This window comes from Equus przewalskii, chromosome 16 (assembly GCF_037783145.1).
Source record: "Equus przewalskii isolate Varuska chromosome 16, EquPr2, whole genome shotgun sequence".
Classification (NCBI taxonomy): domain Eukaryota; kingdom Metazoa; phylum Chordata; class Mammalia; order Perissodactyla; family Equidae; genus Equus; species Equus przewalskii.
Genome location: NC_091846.1, coordinates 43,457,238 through 43,481,137, shown reverse-complemented (window position 1 = coordinate 43,481,137; position 23,900 = coordinate 43,457,238). Strand labels below are relative to the sequence as shown.

The 23,900-nt window shown below is 34.7% G+C and overlaps 1 long non-coding RNA gene across 2 annotated transcripts in view; it reads left to right on the top strand.

The window, feature by feature from the left end:
• LOC139076475 (uncharacterized) overlaps positions 1-23,551 on the top strand; it is a 45,464-nt gene extending 21,913 nt beyond the window's left edge. Inside the window, exon 4 of one of the 2 annotated variants that reach the window (XR_011528120.1) lies at positions 22,471-23,551. This is a non-coding gene — a long non-coding RNA (uncharacterized lncRNA). The remainder of the gene's footprint in view (positions 1-22,470) is intronic. The other variant, XR_011528119.1, reaches the window with a different exon arrangement.
• Positions 23,552-23,900: the final 349 nt, after the last annotated feature.

The following is a 23,900-nucleotide window of genomic DNA, read 5'->3' as shown; positions in this document are numbered from 1 at the left end:
AGGAAAGAGCAATCAGAAGTATAGCCAAGTAATTTACATTTCTTTAATATCAGAAAGGAAAATAGCATGACCTAGAATAGTGGCTTTATTTGGACTGCACATTAAAAAGATTTTAACATGTTAAATCTTATATATTAATAGAAATGAAAGTTCATCCATTCACTTTTTCTTAGAAATGCACAAGTAGTAGGGGATTTCATCATGGCTGAGAGAAAAATCTCGTAATTTTGCACTCTTTTAAATCAGATACCCTTTATTTTAATCTTCAAAGCCATTTTGAATTTCGTGCGTTCTAGCTACAAGTGTTTGCCCCTTTGTAGGAAATATTTTTCTTTAGTCTATGATATCTTAATTGAGGTAGAACTTGGCACTCTGTAACAAAACTAGTAATGTTTAGTATGTCCAACCAGCCCCAAAAGCTAACATGTCATTTTCATGGGGACAAAATAAATATTTAAAATATGATTATTTCATTATTATCTATATATTAGCAGTCTCACGGTACAACAGCAAGAAATTTATACTTTCAAAGTGGATGTGAGAAAACACGCGATTTCATGTACAATACTCGACATCATGTAGTGGAATATTTAACAACTTCAAACACAAAATAAGCATAATATAGACAACAATAGTAATAATCTTTGAGAAGAAAGGAGAATAGGTCTCACAAAGCCCATGTGCTTTACTCAGCAGTTTCCTTTTCATCTAGCAGCTTGTGTAATATTTATAAAGCTGAAGAGGTTTGATTTTCTGGCTCCCATTTGCACCACATGGCACATCTCTGGGTAAAAGTTACCCACTGAGAAGGAAGGTTGGCTCTGAGAGATACATCAGTAGTGAGAAGTGAACAGTCTTACTGAAAAGAAATATTTACTTTAAAAATCTAACCAAGCTGTAGTAAAGAAAACCGCAAATGTCGCATCAATTATACCAATCCTAAAGCACAAGAGTTGTTGAGTTGTTAAATATTTTGTGTTTACTAAAGCAACACATTAAGAAAACACTCTGCTTCATTAATTTATTTTTCAAATTGCAACCAGAATAATCTCTCCAAAGATGAAGATTGATTATGCAGCTTTATTGCTTCCGATTTTTCCATAACTTCCCATTGCTCTTTGAAGTTAATCTCTGGCATTCACATACTTTTTTTGTTTTTAATTACTGGAACATTTTGCCTCTAATTTCATGTAGTAAATCTAGCGATCTCACTTCCTCAGGGATATCTCCCCTGAACCTTTGTAGACTAGGTAATTTCTCCCTATCAGAAAATCTCAGGGTCTCTCTTTTTCCGTTTTGAAAACATTCATCAATTATAGATACTTGTCCCATGACTCTCTTCTTAACCGAGGCTGTAAACTCCCTGAGGTCAGATACAATGATTGTTCTAACCAAACTGCTATTTAATGAATGAATCGGTACCTAAATAATGAGATAAATAATTTTTATACCTTTGATTTAAAATATCACCAAACTAGAAAAACCTGACGTGTCTTTGGAACCATACAAAGGAAAACACATGCGTACTGTAAAGACCGAAATGAAACTTCTGCTAAAGAAGCAAAACAACTTTGGAGTATTGACAGTTAAGTTGTTGCTAAACTCTGAGAACAATTTTCATTAACTATCAGGCTAAAGGAGCTGTTTTGAAACAGAATAAAAGGACTAACCATGCTCAGAAGCAGCATGGTGATTGTCACACCTAAAGATTTACTCCCAGATATTTCATATCTTTCCCAATGCTTGACAGCTTCTTTAGAATGGTAAGAGCAAGCTAGACAGGAAACAACCTCAAACTCATCTTTCTGCTATATGGGGCTGTGTTTCAAAACACCTGAATTAATTCTTATTACTGCCATAGCAAACTAGAAAACAATTTAGTGACTTAAAACAATATCAAACTATTATTTTGTATTTCTGGAGCTCAGAAGTCTAAAAGGGGTAGGCAGAGCTGTGTCTGGAAGCTTGAAGGGAGAGGCCATTTCCTTGCTTTTTATAGAGACTGCCGGCATTGCTTGGCTTGTGTTTATACATTACTTTGAACTCTGCTTTCATGGTAACATTTCCTGTTGGACTCTCCCTCTCCTCCTTGCCTCTTTTCCTTATAAGGAACCTTGTGAGTACACTGGGTTTGCTTAGATAATCCAGGATAATCTCCTCATTTTAAGATCCTTAATTTAGTCCCATGAGTAACCTTCATAGGTTCTGTGGATTAAGACTTGGATTTTTTGGGGGGTCATTCAGCTCACCAGGCCTTCAGAATATTGTGCATCTCAAACAGTCAAGCATCTTTCATTCTCCATTTATTTGAAGAATAATATAAGGGAGGAGAGTTTTTTCCTTTATTCATTTTATGTCTCCATAACAAAAGACAGATTAACATGAGAAAGAATTCAAATTTAAGTACTACATGACACAGGAGCCCTCATAAAGAAATGAAGACCCAAAGAAGTGTCAAAGCCTAGAGTAACCAGTAATACGGGGAGACAAAAGGAAGATAAGAACTATTTCCCTTGGTCTCAACTTCCCATCCTTGATAAAAATCTATAGCCCAGAAGGAAAACTTGATCATGCTCTGCTCTTGGCTGTTCTTCTTCTCCTAAACCATGTCAGAAAATTGCCTTTTAATCTTAGTGGCTTTTCTCTATAATTTATGTGGACTTGTGTGGATGTATGTGTGCGTTATTACAACCTAAAAATTTAACCAACCAAACAACCACACAATCTTTCTTCAACCTCTATCACCCAAGGCCCTTCATTTCTGGCTCTTTCTAATAAAAAATACTCAACTATTTATGAGATTGAAACACTATTAAAATAACTCCTAACAAAGTGTTTAAATTGTTCTCCCAAAAGTAGATTGGCTTAGAGTTGCACAATTAATGTTTGTCTTGCCTAGGAGATGTCGTAACTAATAATGAATAACTTGAATCATGTTTCCCTGCTTCACTGGTAAGAATAACATATCCAGTCAGTGCAAATCTCCTTCATGAAAGGTCCTTTTTCATTGTCTGATTGCTTCTGTAAAATCGGTAAGTGTAAATGAGTAAATGAGTAAATATATTGTAGGTAATGGGATCCGGGTTTCTCATTGTTGGAGAAACAAGTTACAAAGAAGGAATGGGAGCCAGGAGGGCTAGTGGATGGATGGGTGGAGAATATAGAATGAGCCCTGTGGTGCTGAATTGGAGTCAAGTGGAATCAGCTTGAACTCATATTTTAATATACTGTTGTTGTTTTAATAAATATTAGATGTAGACATTAATATAGATGTGTATACATGGGGTTAATATACATAGATATATTTCCTAGCTCTGCCCACTGAAAGGGACTAGATACAGTGTCACCCCAGTAGCAATGAGCACATCTAGCATCCAGATCTTGATTTCTACAACCATTCTCCAAAGAAGTGAACCAGGGCTCCTTGGAGAAGTTGACGATTCCCTGCGGACATCGAGAGTATGCAAGATGAGCCCAGAGCATGTTGCGGTGACAGAAAAGAAATGCTAAAAAAAATAAGAAGAAAAATTGAGTTATACTGAAAGGGCATAGGAGACAAATTCAAAGTGCTCCCAATAGCCAAAGCCGGAACAATTTGAGCAACAAAGTAAATAATAATAGTATTGGGTTATAATCAACTAAAATAAATATCTATGAATTCACACTGGTATCAATAAATAACTCAGTAGAAAAATAAATGTGGAAGAAGGGGCACCTCTTCCTTACAGAAGAATTCCAATTAAAAAATAGGAAAAGAATGAATGAACTAAAAAATCACTATTAGAACACTTGCTACAGGCAAGCTCCCCTAATAGATGCTAAAATTAGTGGGCAAATATAAGGTGCAGCAGAATAGTTGCAGTCTCAAATTTTCTCCCCTAAAACAAGTCTGTTAATTATAAATGGAAAAACAGTAATTTTACAGTGGAGAAAATCAGGCACAAAAAATCTTCAGTAAATACTGAGATGATTAAATAATAACTACACATTAAGATAAATCCAATTTATCCTTAATAACTTTTTTGTGTGTGTGGTGAGGAAGATTGTCCCTAAGCTAACATCTGCTGCCAATCTGTCTCTTTTTGCTTGAGGAAGATTGTCACTGAGCTAACATCTGTGCCCGTCTTACTCTACTTTACATGTGGGATGCTGCCACAGCATGGCTTGATGAGTGGTGCTAGGCTCACCCCTGGGATCTGAACCTGTGAACCCCAGGCTGCCGAAGCAGAGTGCATCAACTTCACTACGTGACTGGGCTGGCCCCCTTAATAACTTTTTTAAAAAGTTATTTTCTCTGCTTAATGGATTCTGAGTGACATTTTTGTCAATTTTTCTTTAGGTAATAAGTTTTCTGCATGAGTATGGAAACACCTGTTCAATCAGAAAAAAATAGAATATATACGTATGGAACCATGATATTCAATAGATTCATATTTGTGTAAAATATTTATCACATGGACACTGGGAAAAGAGACTAAGAAACAAATAGTGGGGGGGGGGGGAATAAAGATTATGGAGCTGTTATAAAATGAAAAAGGAAGATATAATTCCAAAGTTTATCTAGGGTAGTGATAAATGTGTATGTGTGTGTGTTGGTGGGTATTTAGATTGGAAAATTTAGTATATTTTTCTTCCCTGAGAAGACATTTCTTGTGATGAGAGACACAGAAAATGAAAGGACTAGGGTTAAATGGACTGAACAGTTTTTCAGAAGTGTTGAGAGAACTTAGAATTTATGACGCATGTGGAAATGTCTGCTTTAGCAAAAAGAAAGCATATTTTCCCTGGCATAAAGGATAAACGAGAGATAATAGATGAAGATAAAGTGTGACTGGAAAGGGAAGCGGTAGTTAAAACCCATACAGGTTGCACAATCCCAGAAATATTGAGGCTAAATCATTGCACATTTCAGAGCGGTAGTCAGGAGATTGAAGACTAGGGAAAATATTTAGTAAAATATTCCCGTTAAACATGGGAAATAGGTTTGAAAAAAGTTTAAATTCTGCACAGGAAAGCTTTAGTTGGTTCTCTGTACCATTTCCTCAGTCTGAATACATCATCTATAAATATTGTCAATCCCAAGGCAGAGATGCCTATTTTGTGCACAAATATTTACTGAGTTTTGGCACAGTTCTTGACACGTAGTGGGAGCTTGGCATACAAGTTTGCATGAAAAACTGACTAAATCACACAAGATGAATTAAGGTGAATTAATCTTCCTTACTGCAGATTGAGTAGCAAAAGTTTTGCTTAGAAAAATTCCAATGTCCTAAAATTCTACTGCTTTTGGAATGGTGCCTGAAGATGATAAACACTGTGACTACTAAAATCCAGAATGGATAACTTGATTTCTCTTTTCTATAGTGATGGTGAGCTATCACTTCATTTAATTATCTATTCTTATTTTTACCATGATTATGGCCTTTATTTCCTTGATCTCTTCACATTCTTTCAACTTACTAATTTCTTTGTTCACTATGTATGTTGTGAACATATGTATAATTGTTATATAATATTGCAATTTATTATTTTAAAAATTGTATTTATCTCTTCTTCATGTTTTGCTAACTCCTGTTTTCACTAAAACAGGACTACTTAGATTTTTTTCCCAGTAATTTTATTGAGATCATAATGGTTTATGACATTGTGTAATTTGGAGTATACATTATATTTATCAATTTTTGAATATACTTCATCGTGTTCACCCCCAGTAATCTAATTTTTATCCATCACCGTACGTATGTGCCCTTTACCCCTTTTGTCTACCCCCCAAGTCTCCTCCCCTCTGGTAACCACTAATCTGTTCTCTTTATCCATGTATTTGTTATCTTCCACATATGGGTGGAATCAAGCAGTATTTGTCTTTCCCTGTCTGACTTATTTAGCTTAATATCATACTCTCAAGGTCCATCTATGTTGCTGCAAATAGGATGATTTTGTCTTTTTTTTGTGACTGAGTTCCATTGTGTGTATATATATATATATATATATATATATACACCGTATCTTCTTTATCCATTCATCCATGGAAGGGCACTTGGGTTGTTCCCATGTCTTGGCTATTGTGAATAATTCTGCAGTGAACATGGGGGTGCATAAATCCCGTTGGATCGTTGATTTTGAGCTCTTTGGATAAATACCCAGGAGTGGAATAGCTGGGTCATATGGTATTTCTATTTTAAATTTTTTGAGAAATCTCCATACTGTTTTCCACAGTGGCTGCACCAGTTCGCATTCCCACCAGCAGTTCATGAGGGTTCGCTTTTCTCCACATCCTCTCTAACATTTGTTGTTTTTTGTCTTGGTAATTATAGCCATTCTGACCAGTGTAAGGTGGTATCTCATTGTGGTTTTGGTTTGCATTTCCCTGATTATGATGTTGAACATCTTTTGATGTGACTATTGGCCAGCTGTGTATCTTCTGTGGAGAAATGTCCAGATCTTTTGCCTATTTTTTAACTGGGTTGTTAGTTTTTTTGTTGTCTAGATATACGAGCTCTTCATATATTTTGGATATCAACCCCTTATCAGATATATGGTTTGGAAATATCTTCTCTCAATTGTTAGGTTGTCTTTTTGTTTTCTTGATGGTTTCCTTTGCTATGCAGAAGGTTTTTGGTTGGAAGTAGTGTCATTTGTTTATTTTTTCTATTTTTTCCCTTGACTGAGGAGACATGGTACTTTAAAATACGCTGCTAAGACTGATGTTGAAGAGCGTGCTGCCTATGTTTTCTTCTAGAAGTTTCATGGTTTCAGGTCTTACATTCAAGTCTTTAATCCATTTTGAGTTAATTTTTGTGTATGGTGCAAGATAATGGTCTACTTCATTCTTTTGAATGTATGTGGCTGTCCAGTTTTTCCAATACCATTTATTGAAGAGATTTTCCTTTTTCCATTGTATGTTCTTGGCTCCCTTGCCAAAAATTAGCTGTCCATAGATGTGTGGGTTTATTACTGGGCTCTTGTTTCTGTTCCATTGATCTGTGTGTCTGCATTTGTGCCAGTACCATGCTGTTTTTGTTACTGTGGCTTTGTAGTATATTTTGAAATCAGGGAGTGTGATACCTCCAGCTTTGTTCTTTTTACTCAAGATTCCTTTGGCTATTTTGGATCTTTTGTTCCGTATACATTTTAGGATTCTTTGTTCTATTTCTGTGAAAAATGTTATCAGATCTTTGATAGGAGTTGCATTGCATCCATAGATTGCTTTAGGAAATAGGGACATTTTAACTATGTTAATTCTTCCAATCCAAGAGTACAGGATATCTTTCCATTTCTTTGCGTCCTCTTCTATTTCTTTTAGGAATGTTTTATAGTTTTTAGTGCATAGGTCTTTCAACTTTGGTTAAGTTTATTCCTAGGTATTTTATTCTTTTTGTTGTAATTGTAAACGGGATTGTATTCTTGGTTTCTCTTTCTTCTACTTCATTGTTAGTGTATAGAAACACAACTGATTTTTGTATGTTGATTTTGTATACTGCAACTTTACCTTAGTAATTTATTATTTCTAAAAGTTTTTTAGTGGATTCTTTAGAGTTTTCTATATGTAAAATCATGTTATCTGCAAATAGTGACCGTTTTACTTCTTACTTTCCAATTTGGATCCCTTTTATTTCTTTTTCTTGCCTGATTGCTCTGGTTAGGACTTCCAATACTATGTTAGATAAGAGTGGGGAGAGTGGGCATCCTTGTCTAGTTCCTGTTCTTAGAGAATAGCTTTCATATTTTCTCCATTGAGAATGACATTAGCTGTGGGTTTGTCATATATTGCCTTAATTATGTTGACATACTTTCCTTCTATACCCATTTTATTCAGAGTTTTTATCACAAATGGATGCTGTATCTTGTCATATGCTTTCTCTGCATCTATTGAGATGATCATGTGATTTTTATTCTTCATTTTGTTAATTTGATGTATTGCATTGATTGATTTTCAGATGTTGAAACTTCCCTGCATCCCAGGAGCAAATCCCACTTGAACATGGTGTATGATCTTTTTATTGTATTGTTGTATTCAATTTGCTAGAATTTTGTTGAGGATTTTTGCACTGATCTTCATCAATGATATTGGCCTGTGATTTTCCTTTTTTTGTGTTGTTCTTGTCTGGTTTTGGTATCAGGGTAATGTTGGCTTTGTAGAATGAGTTAGGAAGCCTCCCCTCCTCTTCAATTTTTTCAAAGAGTTTGAGAAGGGTAGGTATTAAGTCTTCTTTGAATGATTGGTGGAATTCACCAGGGAAGCCGTCTTGTCCCGGACTTTTATTTTTTGGGAGATTTTTAGTTACTGTTTCAGTCTCCTTACCGGTGATTGGTCTATTTGAATTGTCTATTTCTTTTTTTTTTCAGTTTTGGAAAGTTCTGTGATTCTAACACTTTACCCATTTCTTCTAGATTGTCCGATTTGTTGGCATATAGCTTTTCATAGTGTTCTCTTATAATCTTTTGTATTTCTGAGGTGTCCATTGCAATTTCTCCTCTTTCAATTCCGAATTTTATTTACTTGAGCCTTCTCTCTTTTTTTCTTGGTGAGTCTAGCTAAGTTTTTCAGTTTGGTTTATCTTTTCAAAGGACCAGCTCTTAGTTTCCTAGATTTTTTTCTGTTGCTTTAGTCTCCATGTTGTTTGTTTCAGCTCTGATTTTTATTATTTCCTTCCTTCTACTGATTTTGGGCTTCGTTTGTTCTTCTTTTTCCACTTCCTTTAGGTGCACTGTTAGATTTTTTATTTGAGATTTCTCTTCTTTGTTGAAGTAGGCCTCTATTGCTATAAACTTCCCTCTTAGAATGACTTTTATAGTATCCTATAAATTTTGGCATGTTGTATTTTCATTTTCATTTGTCTCCAGGTATTTTTTGATTTGTCCTTTGATTTCTTCATTGACCCAATTGTTATTCAGTAGCATTTTGTTTAATCTTCATATCTTTGTGGCTTTTCTGATTTTCTTTCTGTAGTTGATTTCTAGTCTCATACTTTTGTGGTCAGAAAAATGCTTGATATTATTTCAATCTTCTTAAATTTATTGAGACTTGTTTTGTGGCTTAATCTGTGGTCTATCCTGGAGAATGTTCCATGTGCATTTGAAAAGAATGTGTATTCCATGATTTTTGAGTGGAATGTTCTGCATGTATCTACTAAGTCCAGCAGGTCTAAAGTGTCATTTAAGACCAATGTTTCCTTATTGATCTTCTGTTTGCATATTCTATCCATTTGTATAAGTGGAGTGTTAAAGTCCCCTACTATTATTTTGTTGCTGTCTGTTTCTCTTTTTATGTCTGTTAATAATTGCCCTATATATTTAGATGCTCCTATGTTTGGTGCATAGATGTTTACAAGTGTTCTATCCTCTTGTTGGATTATTCCCTTTATCATTATGTAGTGCCCTTCTTTGTCTCTTGTTACAGTTTTTGTTTTAAATTCTATTTTGTTTGATATACTTAGAATTTTTAATTCTTTCAAATTTAAGCTTATAAAACAGCAGTATACATAAAGATGGAAAATGACAAAAGTAGTATGCCTCTAGAAAATCAACATTGCAGTAATTTTCCTGAATATACTTCCAGAACATAACTTCAGGTAATGTCATATTTACTCTTGTGAAACTTAATCATGTTTGTTTATTTATTTTTATGGCAGGCCAATTATCTTAAAAATATTTATTCAATAATAAATATTTTCTTCATTGATTTGATACACCACATTTGTCATATATTAAACTAGACTTTTCATTTTGGGTGTATTTTTGGATTCTACTTCTTCCATTCAAGGGTTTCTTCCTCAATACTTACCCTTTTAAAAATAATTATAGCTTTATAAGAAATTCTAGTAACTATAGAGTTAAACGTTTCTTAAAAATGTAATTTTATATAATTTTAGTGAAGTTGTGACCAATCCTCATAATATGTAATTGGTATCTTAATTGGTCTGCCATTAAAGACACAGACTAATCTAGAGAGAATAGCATTTTTTTCCCACAGTGACTCATCTTTGCTTCAAATTATATTTTTTAGTACTGTTTAATGTTTTCTAGTAAAATTTTGAATTATTCCTCAGGTACAGTACACTTCTCTTTTTTTCTCTTACATATGCTTTTTTTTTTCTTTTAATAATGAAATATTTTCTTTCATTTTCTATTTTTACCCAATATATCTCTAGGAAAATTAACACATTTTTATCTTATAATTTTGTGGTTGATCATCTTATTGAATAATCTTATTGTTTTGACTGGATTTTCAAATTGTTCTCTGTCATTTTCCTCATGTGCTATTTCATTAAGTACAAGTTTTAGATTCATTTCTATAAAAAGTTTCAACTGAGTGTTGTCTAGCTGTTTCTTTAAGTAAAAACTTTCATAAAATACTAGAAAAAATTTTCAGTTGACAAAATAAAGAATTATATTTGGCAAGAATAAAAACTTCAGAGACGATTTTCAATGATCTATGGATAGAGTATAGATGACTAAAGAATGTAATTTTTCAAAGAAAAGGCATTCACTTTATATTTCTTATAAGAGTACCTTTTAATAAAAGATTTGACTCAACTTTTTGCTAGCAGTTTCTTTTCAAAGTAGAACATTTGCACGCAGATACTGACATCTGGTGGTTATTTCAGTTTATAATCTGGTAGATCTTCAGTATAGTATTTCTAATGTAAATTGAAGGAAAGTAAATAAAATGTACAATAAGAAGAACAGTATTCTAAATTTATAAATATAGTAAAAAAACTTACTTTGTTTTTATATTCTTGCGAATCTAAATATAAGGAAAATGTAACTGATTTTGTTAGACTTAGGAAATTTATTCTGAACTATGTTTTCAGTTTGTAGAATATGTAGAAAATTATTTATAACTCATCATATCCTAGTGTCTAACATTATGTTTTGCACATCGTAGATGCTTTGTGATTATGGTATTTACCTAAATGATATTCTGTGTCTCAGGACAGCTAAAATTGTTTCTAGGTAAAAACATCTTTAGATAGAAGAATTGACTGAAAAAATGGAAATACTACACGTCTAGCAGTGCTTTCTTATATTAGGAAAATCTTGAGAGGTTGGGAGAAAATGGACAATGGAGTTTCACTAAAGTATAATATTCCAGAAGCAAGCATATCTTTTTTTGTGTTTAACTCTGAAGAAGTAGAGTATATGAAGCAAAGCGCTTTATTTTTGGATGGCTGGTCCTGCTGCATAATCTCAGCTGAGCCCAAAAGCCCATCAAATAGTTGCTTAACTTGATATGCTTGAAACTGTTGTGCAACTCAGTTTTGGCACTGTGGCATAGCAAGGATTTATTAGTCAAGGCTAGATCTTAAGTTTAGGGTTTTATTATATCTTTTTTATAATAATAATCCAGACACTTAAATGCTGAATAACCCCTCCCCATCCTACAAAGGAATGATCCTAAGGTTCTAAGCAACTCCAACCTTGAAAGTTTCACCTTCCCTGGGAATGCTAAGACCGTGGGCCTTCCAGTTCATCCACACCATCTTATTTCTTGATTTCATGTGTTTGCCACAGTGTGTGTTTGTGAACTAAAAAAAAAAATTCTCGAATTCGAGTCATAATTCTTACCTGTCTTTAGGTATGAACTGATTTTGTGCCGCGGCCCACCTCTCACATCTGATTCTGAGTATTAAATTTATTAAGTTTACAAGGTCCCAGACTTATTAATTTGAAAATATAGGCAAATTCAAGAACCGTTTATGTAAACCCAGCTGTACATTGCGCTTCAGTTTCATCCTATCTAGGAAAAGGTGTAGGGCTAATTTAGTGATTCATCTGTTCTTAATGTGTATTTCCAAATTGTCAGTTCAAATTAATTCCTTACTCTTTAAAAGTATTTTTAAGGATTTTTTTATCTTTCTTTCAGTTTGCTTTTGAGTATTTTCAATAAGTTTTATCTCTTTTTATTGTTGTTGTTTTCTTCCTTTTTTCCCACTCCCTTTTCATACTTATCTCTATCCATCTCTGGTTTTACACCCTCTCTTCTCCTTCCACTTTCCAGTGTTGCTCTATATGGTAAGGAGTGAGTTTAAGAAACATATCTGAGGGGCTGGCTCCGTGGCCGAGTGGTTAAGTTCGCGCGCTCCTCTGCAGCGGCCCGGGGTTCAGATCCTGGGCGCGGACATGGCACCGCTCGTCAGGCCACGTTGAGGCAGCGTCCCATATCCCACAACTAGAAGGGCCTGCAACTAAGATATACAACTGTGTACGGGGTGGGGGGGATTGGGGGAGATGAAGCAGAAAAAAAAAAAGATTCGCAACAGTTGTTAGCCCAGATGCCAATCCTTAAAAGAAACATATCTGACGTATCGGCCATAGTTGCAATTTTAAAATCATTTCCTTCAGGACTGAAAATCACCAAAAATTTATCTAGTTCTACTTTCTTTTTTATACATGTATGAAGATTTACATCCAGGAAGATCTAGTAATTGGGCCAAGGCCACTTGGACATTTGTCCACTAGATTTATCATCTAATTTGTCCAGCAAATTTTTGACCCTTATTTCTTAGGTAGTCTAGCCTAGTAAAACCATAATATAACCATTTTTTATGCCTCAGAAAATTATTTTCACTCACAATTCAAAGTGAGGCTTGTCATGATGAACTTCTATTTTAAGGCTGGTGAATTTGAACTCCTCTGTTTAGTAGTTTCCTTGATTTTAAATTTGCTCTCTTTGAACCAACTTATTTCTAACTCTAGGAATGATAAGTACTTGAATGAGATCTTATCTTTTTAGCTTTTATTTTTTAGTATTGCCCCCCCCCCCCCCAAATATTTCCTTTCTCTGGTGTGCAAATCTGAAAATCGATTCAGGGAGTTAAGGTAGTTGGAAAGTAGATGGAGTGGAGACAAGATAGATAACCCTCATAATTTTCTTTTCTTTCTTTTTTTGTTTTTTGGTGAGGAAGATTAGCCTTCAGCTAACATCTGTGCCACTCTTTCTCTATTTTATGTGGGATGCCACGACAGCATGGCTTGATGAATGGTGCTAGGCCTGTGCCTGGGATCTGAACCTGTGAACCCCATGCTGCTGAAGCAGAGCATGCAAACTTAACCACTATACCACCAGGCCAGCCCCATAAACTCTCATAATTTTCTTAGCTTCTCTGTTAGGAGGCACTGTTAGACTCTGATCTTCTTCAGTCAATGAATCCAGTGGTCCTTGTATTTAGAAATTTTTATCTAAATTTTTGTCTTTACTTTTATCCATTCTCTTCTTCTCATTCATTTTGCCAACTTTGTCCTAAGAGCTTACTATTTGTCAGGTTGTGTGATAGGTCCGGACAGAACAAATGTCAAGGCTCCAGCCCTTGCCTTTATAAAGCTCACAGTCAAATTTGGAAGAGCTCTGTCTTTGAAATTTTCCACTTCCTCTGCTTTCTTTGTGGATAAAACTTTTCATAATTCTTTCCATTTTTAAAAATTTCTAGTGTCTCTGTCTCCATCTCTCTCCTTCTTCCTCAAAAATCTCTCTTTATTCATCCTAAAATTTAATTCCTTGCATACTGCTTTTCTTCCTCCATATACTACCTTTGGGTGATCTCATTGACTCTCATTGTTTCAACTACTAATTATATACCTCTTTTTTCCAAATTTATTTGTCCTTCTAGACCTCTCTTTGCAGTCTAGGATTAATTAATCAAACCGTTTGCTTGCTGTACAAACATGGACAACACACAGGAGCTTCAGAAATGTCAAAACTGAACAAATGTTCTTCCTCCCAGGGCCTGTTTCTTCTGTATTTTCTCTCTCTGCTGGCAGCACTGTTTGATCTGTTAACACAACCTAGGACCTAGAAGTCATTCTTGAATTCTCTTTTTCCCTAATCTCGTCCTGTGATGAATTATCAGTTTCCCTGATTGTACTCTCCATGTATTTTTACAATCAGTCTAACTCCTCTATCCTTATTACATTTGCCCTCCTTCAGATCCTGATTCTTTCATAACTAAATAAACCATAGTAACTGCTTCTTCCTTTCTTTGTTCCCCTCACATCTGCCCTTCTCACACATGTTAGAATGGCATAACAAGTGCAATTTTAGGTAATTACCTAAATACTTTAATGGCTCAATGTTTTTATTGGGTAAATCTCAATCTCTTTAATCATATATACATAATACAGAATATTTCATAAACCAGTGCCTTATACTTTACACTCCAATAACGTTAAATTGTTTTTGGTATCATATACTTCTTGTCTTCATCACATGTTCACGTCTAAATGCCTCTAAGTGTCTCCAATTCACTTGCCTCGCTCCTGTTTATACGTTAAGATATCTACCAGTAAGGCTAAACTGGCGTTCCATGTTTGGCTGGCGTTAGCCTTCTGTAATTTCCTAGTGCTATCTGTGTCTTGTTATCTTTGACCTTCCGTCGTGCATCATAATCAGCTTTTATCTATGTCCTTGTGCCCTCCTTCCCCTATATCCATTTCTAATAGACTGTAAAATCTGTAAGGATGAGAATGTCCACTACACGAACATGCAAGACAGGCTATCAACTATTCCATGAACAAAAATTTGAAATAATAACATTACATTATAGTTGGTAATGATTTATTATGTATATATTTGAAATATCAATCTGATCATGCCACTTACCCACTTAAAACTCTCCACCAGCTCCTGCCTATACTTAATTTGTGTGCCTTAAGAATCTCCTTGCTCCAGTTTTTAAGAGCCTTACTCTTTCTATGCAGAGACTACTACTTTTTTTTTCCCCGAGGAAGATTAGCCCTGAGCTAACATCTGCCAATCCTCCTCTTTTTCTGAGGAAGACTGGCCCCGAGCTAACATCTGTGCCCATCTTCCTCTACTTTATATGTGGGACACCTACCACAGCATGGCTTGCCAAGTGGTGCCATGTCTGCACCTGGGGTCCGAACCGGCCGCAAGCGGAACATGCGCACTTAACTGCTGTGCCACCGGGTTGGCCTCTCTATGCATAGAATGTTCTTCTCCCAGATCTGCATGGCTTACTCCTTCACTTCCTTCTGACCTTTGTTCAGATTTTACCTTATCAGAAAAATTTTTACCAACTTTGGTCATATTCTACTTTTTTTCCCATGCTTTATTTTGTTGATAGCTTAATTCAGCCTGATATATATTAAATATTTTTTTATGCATCCCCTTTAGTTTATCAGACTATAGTGCCATAAAAATTGGGGTTTTATATATTTTGTCCACTGCTGTATTCACAGCACCCAGAGTATTATGGATTTACTGTGATAAATGTATGAAAAAATAGATTCGTCTTTTAATTTCTCTCCCAGGTTAAAAAAAGTATGATTTCTGAAAACTTTTTACAGAAAACATCCTAACACTTTGATGTTGGGATTTAAGATTCTGGTATGTACACTTAGGGAAGAGCTATTTGGGGCCGCTATGGTAGTCTCTAAAAATATCCGTATTAATTTGTCTATGTCCTAAACTTATACATAGGATTTTTCCTACTTAAAGAATAGCAAGATTATGTGGAGCTTTGAATAAGACTGAGGCTATTAATAAAACCAAGAGTTACCACATGGAATAAGAAATAGTCCATGCTCTTATTAGACCTACCATATGACTGGAGACGTAGGATGTATATACAAATAGACATGAGAAGAGATTTAATATTTACTAAATACTCAGTACATAATTGAGATTTACATACTTCATTAATATTACTTTCTTAATTCTTGCTACTACCTCCTATGTTGGTTGTTATTATACTCATTCTAATTTTGAGTATCAAAACCAAGGTTCAAAGAGATCTGGAACTTAAACGAAGGCCCCATGGCTCATAAATAGTAGAGCAAGGTCGAAAAACGGAACATGTAATACAAAATCACTGAACACGTTGCTTGGCATATAGGACATTTGGGATTATCCACTTATCGTTGGGGAGTTTAGATTCAAAACACTAACTTGAAGCCCTACCATACCCATTATTATTAATATTATTATTAATTATTGTTGTTATATATGTTAGAGCTACCCAGTTACCCTCATAAAAACTGGAATTTTATGTAACATCTCTAATTCTTTTTTCTAGAAATTATTTTCAGTATTCCTCTAGATGGCATGTATAAAATAACTAAAAAAAAATGAGTATCAACAGAGATTTAAGGAAAGGCTGAATCCCTAAGCAATAAGATTTAGAGAAGAAATAAACAATTATAAAATAATAGATTAAAATTAGTCTGTTATCAGTATTTATCTGTTATTTGTGTTATTTATCTGCAGATAGTCAGAAGTAGATTATACCTAGATTAATATAAATGTCCATAGAATTTACTAATGGAAAAAAGCATGCCAAAATTTATTCTAATTCTTTTCCTAGCTACTTTTTAATTATGGGAGATATTGACTTTATGTCCAAAGACATGTGGAAATAATCTTGATTGAAACTGTTTTTAAACATGATATATATTTGGAAAAATAAGATATAATTATACATAAAACCTCCTTGGTCATTAAACACAGGTCATTTGCCATAGCAAAAATAGTATAATGCCAGTTAAGTAAAGGCATACTACAGTTTTCTTATTTGAGGAAGGGCATACTCTGAAATAAACCAAACAATTTCGAGTTTCCATGTTTACAGCTGTATTAATTAGCTACATATATGGATAGCTATTTAGAACATTTGACTATTATTTAAAGATTAAAAAAAAAAAAAGCATCAGTGTAATCATTCCAAGACACAGTTTAACAAAGACAGTATTTTCCCTGTAAGTAATCTATTTTTTTTTGAGGAAGATTAGCCCTGAGCTAACTACTGCCAGTCCTCCTGTTTTGTTGCTGAGGAAGCCTGGCCCTGAGCTAACATCCGTGCCCATCTTCCTCTACTTTATATGTGGGATGCCTACCACGGCATGGCGTGCCAAGCAGTGCCATGTCCACACCCGGGATCCGAACCGGCAAACCCTGGGCCAGCAAGAAGCAGAACTTAACCACTGTGCCACCAGGCTGGCCCCAGTAATCTGTCTTTATCCAGGGTGCTTGGGGCTTACTTCAATTAAATTGTCTATCAACATCCTGCAGTAAAGTAGTCATATGAAGAAAACTTGTTTTAGACCCTCAAGAATAGTTCTTTTTCAGCAGCCTAAGAAACATTGAAAAATAAAAAGTTTTTATTGTCCTGAAAACACAGCTTCCTGAAATCTCCTTTCTTGAAAATTTTACTACCTAATTCAAAGTTGATAGTGTTAAAAAACAAAATCCAACTGAGTAAATTTTAAGGATTTCATTGGCTCTATTTAGTGATTCATGAATTGGGTGGCGTCCAGTCTAGCAGATAGAGAGGAGCTCCGAGGAGCTGTACAAAATAAAGAGTTTTGGAGGCAGAGGGAAGTGGGAACAAGGAAGTTCTACTAGGCAAAAAGGGGGCTGGTTATTGCAAGGTTACTTTCCTCTAGGGGATTGCGGAGATCTATCAGGCAGATTACCTAACTAGTACTGAGCAGGCGATTACTGATTGACTGCTTTGAGATTCTGTTTCTGGCAGAGCTGAAACTATAATTAAGTCTCCATTTGGTGTTGTGGGGCTTACATAAGTGACTCCGCTTTGAATCTGTTGTCTTCTTTTTAACAATAGGTAGGGATTGCTTCAATACTAATAATGCCTCATTGAGTAGGACTACAATCATGTGCCACATAATAACATTTCAGTCAAGGACTGAGTGCATATATGGCAGTGGTCCCATAAGATTGGTACCATATAGCCTAAGTGTGTAGTAGGTTATACTGTTTAGGTTTGTGTTAGTCTGCTCTGTGATGTTCGCATAATGACAAAATTGTCTAACAATGAATTTCTCAGAATGTTTCCCTGTCATTAAGTGACACATGACTATTTGAATTCTCTCACTCCCTTAAGTTTAGGATAATAATCAAGCAGTAGTTATTCCTGCTACTGCAAGTACAGGGATGTGAAATTGTAAATGGAATATTAAGTGATGCGTAGACAAACAATGGTCATAGAGGATGAATGCAATGGAGAGGCCAAAATGAATGCCTAAAACTTCTATTGCTATGCCAAAGAGGGAGGTTGCTTTGAACAAGCTGGTTTTTCGTGCTATGGAACAGGAGTATAAATCCAGGGAGGCTGGCAAGGTGGGTAAGATACTTACTCTTGGAAAATGGGTTGGGAAAATGTGGTATCTTTGGTGATCACGGCCAACTGGTTTGGGGAAATCACCAAAGAATAGCACTTAGCATGTTGTAGTATATCAGACTCTGCATGTGTCTGCCTTTTCACATAGATTGAAATTCTACATTTCTCAGGAACTTTCTTTTCTTTGTCTTCTCCCATAATTAATCCCTGTTCAAGAATTCTAAATAGTTATTATTGGGATTAATGCAGCTCTTTTCTGGTCAGTCACCCTTTGCATGTCCAGCTGCTTCAACAGAATGATCAATTTTGTGTGGAAGCTACATAATCAAAAGAACCAAATTTCAGTTATTTTTGGCTCTTTGAAATGCAGTGTAGTTAATTGATTGATTGTGGAAAAATATGTTAACATGACTTCAAAATCCTAATAATCCAAGTTCTTGCTGATTTGGGTATGTCAGCATGAGGTATAAATATTAGTTTCTGTACAGTAAGTTAAATGAACATTTTAATATTGTATTTACAATGAAACAAAGATAGGCTCAATTATAATCTATTATTTATGTTATTTTTCAGGTGAGATCAGTGTAGCATAAGTTCTAAAATGATTTTCAGTAAATTAATAATTCAGATGGTTCACGGGGGGAAAAAAGCATTTGCAAATGCTTTTTTTTAAGAGAGAAACTATTTTATAACTGATTAAATGTGCTTATATATGAAATTGAAATATGTTGATATATAATTAATGGTATGGGGAGTTGTCTACATGATACCTAGAATTATATACCAGACAGTGTACCCTGTTTTGTCTCCTTAAATCTTCTCATTATTCCCTCTATTTGGAGGCAAAAGTTTAGATAAGGAATCTGTGGCTTAGAATCACCAAAGTGATGCATTCCTTTTATTAGAAAAAGCATCTAAAAATGATGTCATGCCTTCCTATTAGAAATGAACCAGTATGGGGGCCCGTTCCATGGCCCTGTGGTTAAGTTTGGTGCACTCTGCTTCAGTGGCCTGGGTTTGCAGGTTCAGATCCCAGGTGAGGACCTACACCACTCATCAGCCATGCTGTGGTGGCAACCCACATATAAAATAAAGGAAGATTGGCACAGACGTTTGATCAGGGCTAATCCTCATCAAGCAAAAAAAGGGGAAGATTGGCACAGATGTTAGCTCAGGGCTAATCTTCCTCAGCAAAAAAAAAAAGAGAGAAAAGAAAAAAAAAGAAATTACCCAATATGATCTTCAATTTTACAAAGAATTTGTGATAGTAGTTTTACTTTATTTTATTTAATTTACATTATTTTAATGGTGACATTTCATAACCAGCTACAGTTATTCTAAGAAGTGAAAACTTCCTAAAACATCAGAAAACAGAATATAGAGTGAACTCTATGTGATCTCATCTGTCATCTTTCTCATGTACATAATATGAGGTTAAAAGTCTAAATTCAACTCATCTGATGCTAGAAAATCTTAGTTGTATTCATCAACCAACATTTAGTGTCATTGTTGAGCCATGTGAATAATCTGGCCTTTCAAGATTGTAGCTATAGCATAGACATTTCTAAACTTAAACTCTCTACTTAGAAATTTTCAAAAATTTTCCAGATTTTGGCAATTTCTTTGTTTTTATTCCTTCACATAACAGTTACACCACAAAACTGATCATATTTTTCCTGTCACTACCCTAAACGCTTCATTTCTAAAATTCTGCTTTCATTTAAAAAAAAGTCTTGAGTAATAGTATCTACCATATATAGTCATCTAAGCTAAAAAACTGGGTTTTGTTCTCAATCATTCCTATTCCCATTCATTCATTCCCTTAATTATCTAAAGTTCTTAATTATTTCTCCAGATACCTGAAAAATTCATTTTCTTTTTGTTGTTCTCCCAATATTCTAGAAATATTCTCAAGTCCTCTTCTCTTTCTTCTCTTCCTGACAAACTTCTCCTTGAGCTTCAAAATTCAGAGCATATGTTTACCATTCCTCAGGAAACCTGTCTTGACTCTCCCATGTAAAGGTAGTTATTTGTCTTTTGTTTATACTGGTATTTTAAAATGTCAACTATTATATAATTTCTAATTATTTGCTTATCTTACTTGATTGTTCTTAAATTTTGAAAGTCATTGACATCTTTGATATCTGATGAAATCTATGAACCCTCTCTCCTGAAAACTGAACATATGTGTAAAATCAAGTTGAGTATAATTTCAAAAGATTCCAAATTTGTCAAAACTTGTTAATGTAAGCCAATGTTAGCACCATACCATGCATTTCTTGAGAACATTGAATATGTTTTGTTGATTTTGAATTGCCATTGTATGGTGACTATTTTTTGAAGATGTGGAGAAACTTGTCAAGTAATGGCTACTGGGAATTTTAGTGCACTCATACAATACGCTTCCTAGGAACAAAAGGTCCAACCAATCTTTTCCTGCATATTTTTCCAAAATTTTATAAAATTAAATCTAATGGCTAAAATAGACTAATAAATAGTGACACAAGCACATACTATAAAAGTATTTTTCGTGCACTATTGTGTAAGTTACATGGTAAGCATTTATTGTTTATTGTTTATAACTGTTTCTCAGATCTGCTTTATTGTTTTCAATCAGGTTTGCAAATATGAGAGGAAAAGTTAAATTCTGAGAGGGCATTTAATGGAGCTTACACCTCACCTCTATTCTAAGGTGCAGAGGGAAGTCTGCATTTGGACGCTTGCCTTCCTGCGGTATGAGCTCAGTCTCTTTTGTGAATGACAGCATTTGCAATTTAAGTCCATCTGGAACACCTCAAGCATTCAATTCATTTATTAACTTATTACCAAGCTTGGCATATGCATCCTCAGACTATCAGTGAGGCAGAAAGCTTAAATGAAATTAGATAAACAGACTTTAATACAACAGTATGTGTATTAGAGATATTGAAAAGAGCTTCCTGTATTTCATTTTTAGGAGTGTCCGTCTATTTATCTCTTTGATGCCAGATTAGTATAAATTAGCTTTACCCAAACTTTGCAGCAGATTTTGACCTCTATTGATAAAAAGGAATGAAATAACTCTTGTGGCCAGAAGAGGGAGATCTTGTAAAAATATCTGTAGGACAAGTTTATAAGAATTTTGAGATTTGCACTTAGATCAGTAAAAAAAAATGATTAAACTTTCAGAAGTTTCACTTTCAGAAAGTTAATGCTTTCTATAATTAGATCATTTCATTTTTCAAGATACTTCTTGGGAAAATGGGGCATAGCAATGTACTTTATCCTAACTTTCATATATAAAGTATTATGGTATATTAGTAACTTTTTATTAATGATAAAAACTTGAAATATTAAAAATGAAACAGTATTCTTAATAAATGCTGTTGGTCTTGTTTGTGGAGATTTGTCTTTATTTTCTTTAAATTCATTTGTTTGAATTTAAATCCTTTGTATCATTAATTCCATATAGAGAACATATCTAAAACTGATTTGTCTTTATTTTCTTTAAATTCATTTGTTTGAATTTAAATCCTTTGTATCATTAATTCCATATAGAGAACATATCTAAAACTGACACAGTGGCTTATAAAGAAGAGCAATTTTAACATTGGTTATTAGTCAATAAAAACCAAATCTATGATAGATAGCCCAAAAAAATACACCTCTCTGGGCACCTATTTGGGTTACTATACCCATTCTCTTTCTGTCACAGACCTACACACACACGCACACATACACACTCACTTGTGTGTATACATATGCATATATTTTTTATTACAATGTGAAACCATTTATCTTTGCCTCTCTTGACAGGTTTAAAATATTTGAAAACAATCACAGATGGGGTATTGATTGGAGGGCTTTACCTAATGAATTTGTGAAAAGATTAGAAGAAGTTCGTCACTGGTTATTAATCTTTTCCCACAATCAATTCATAAAATCTAGGAATTGGCATTTCTTTTGTTTTTAGTACCACCAGTAACGCTTGTAAATTTCCATAGGTATTATCAAAATATATGCCTGTCTGTTTTGGACAGGGTCCGATGCAAAAGAATATTGATATTATCACCGAATATATGTTCAGTTGTTGCCCTATGTACAGTCATGCGCTGCATAATGACGTTCTGGTCAGTGATGGACCGCGTATACGACAGTGGTCCCAGAAGATTAGTACCACATAGCCTAGGGGTGGAGTAGCTGTGCCATCTAGGTTTGTGTAAGTGCATTCTATGATGTTCACACAACGATGAAATCACCTAACAACACATCTTTCAGAACGTTTCCCCATCGTTAAGCAACACATGACTGTATATGAGTCCGTTTAACAAAGCTGAATGATACATTTCATCACCTGAATTATTAGATCCAGCCTTTACCGGCCGTTCTTTTTCAGAACCAGCATGTGCGTTCCTCTTAATCTCAAGTCAGCACCCAGATCTCCGATTGAAGATCAGCAGTACGTGTTGTCATGGCCGAACTTCTCCATCCTCTTCATTCTTCTTTCTACTGGAGACAGTTGCAGAGACTGGCTTGCTTGTGATCCTGGACTCCCTTGACTTCCTGGTGCAGGAGCCCTTGTTCAAAATCTGTACATGAAATACTGGTTAGAGTATTTGTAGTTCTGGAACCTATGTGGCCTTGCCCCCTCCCTACCAAATCCCAGCCTTCTCCACAGAGAAGCAGCGCATTGAAATCTTCCTCACAGGGCTCTTAGGATGTGACAATAGACTTTTTTTTCCCACACAGTTTAATTTAGTCTTCACTGAATCATGCTAAAATACACATCTGTACATCACTAAAACATTTTGCAAACTTCCTCCAAAAAATGATCCGTATATTTTTTTATCATTGAATATCATTGAATGATATCAATGAATATCAAAGATCTCTCCTTATTTTCAATGTCACACATCTAGTTTTCAAGTTAAAGCAATAAGTATTTATTTCTGTAAAAACATTCACCAGAATACAGAACAGAAATATAAAATATAAGAATGAATACTTTGATATCAAGTGTGGGTGACCTAACTAAAATCCATTCCTCTCTCTCGTGGAAGGAGAGGGAAGTAACAGGAACACTCAGTAGGATGCCACTGGTATGATGTTACTTGGTGCAACACAAGACTGTCCATCGACAATGGATATATTTGTATTTAATAAAAGCATGAATGCATAAATGAGCTTGATGAACCACATAATCAGCATACTAGTCATTTTGTGAGAAGTAGAGAATTCCACCACTTGTAGCATTTAATTTTTTAAGCTAGGAGGTGGAGACAGAGGTACTCAGAGTGCTTTATACCTAGTTTGTATCTGAAAAGTTACATAATAAATATAATTGGGATTTTTGTCTATAATTTTGAGATGTTATCTCCTCTATGTCTTGCAGTTGCCTTAAATTTGCATGCAAAATTTACTTTTACATTTTCAAGATCCACTTAAACGAGTCCCCAATAAAACGTAATGGACACCAATCTAATCTGTAAATTGGGAATTACATCTCCTTTGTCCAGTTTGTTTTGACAAATTAAGAAAAGGACAATACAAAGATGGAAGAGCAGGGGAGTCTCTCATTCCATTGTGGAAGAAAAGATGCAATGCTACTTTTTAAAAAATGGACTTTGTTTGTCTGTAGGGATTTTAAAGATGTTTTTTTCCAAAAATTTACTCAATCTCACTGAGCCATCTGTGTCAATACCTTTGTTTATCTAATAGAATAATCTAATAATAGAATAAAATGAACCACCCCATTGTCCCTAAAAGCGTAACTAGTTATCGCATTGTTTTATAATTTTTTTTTTAGGAAGATTAGCCCTGAGCTAA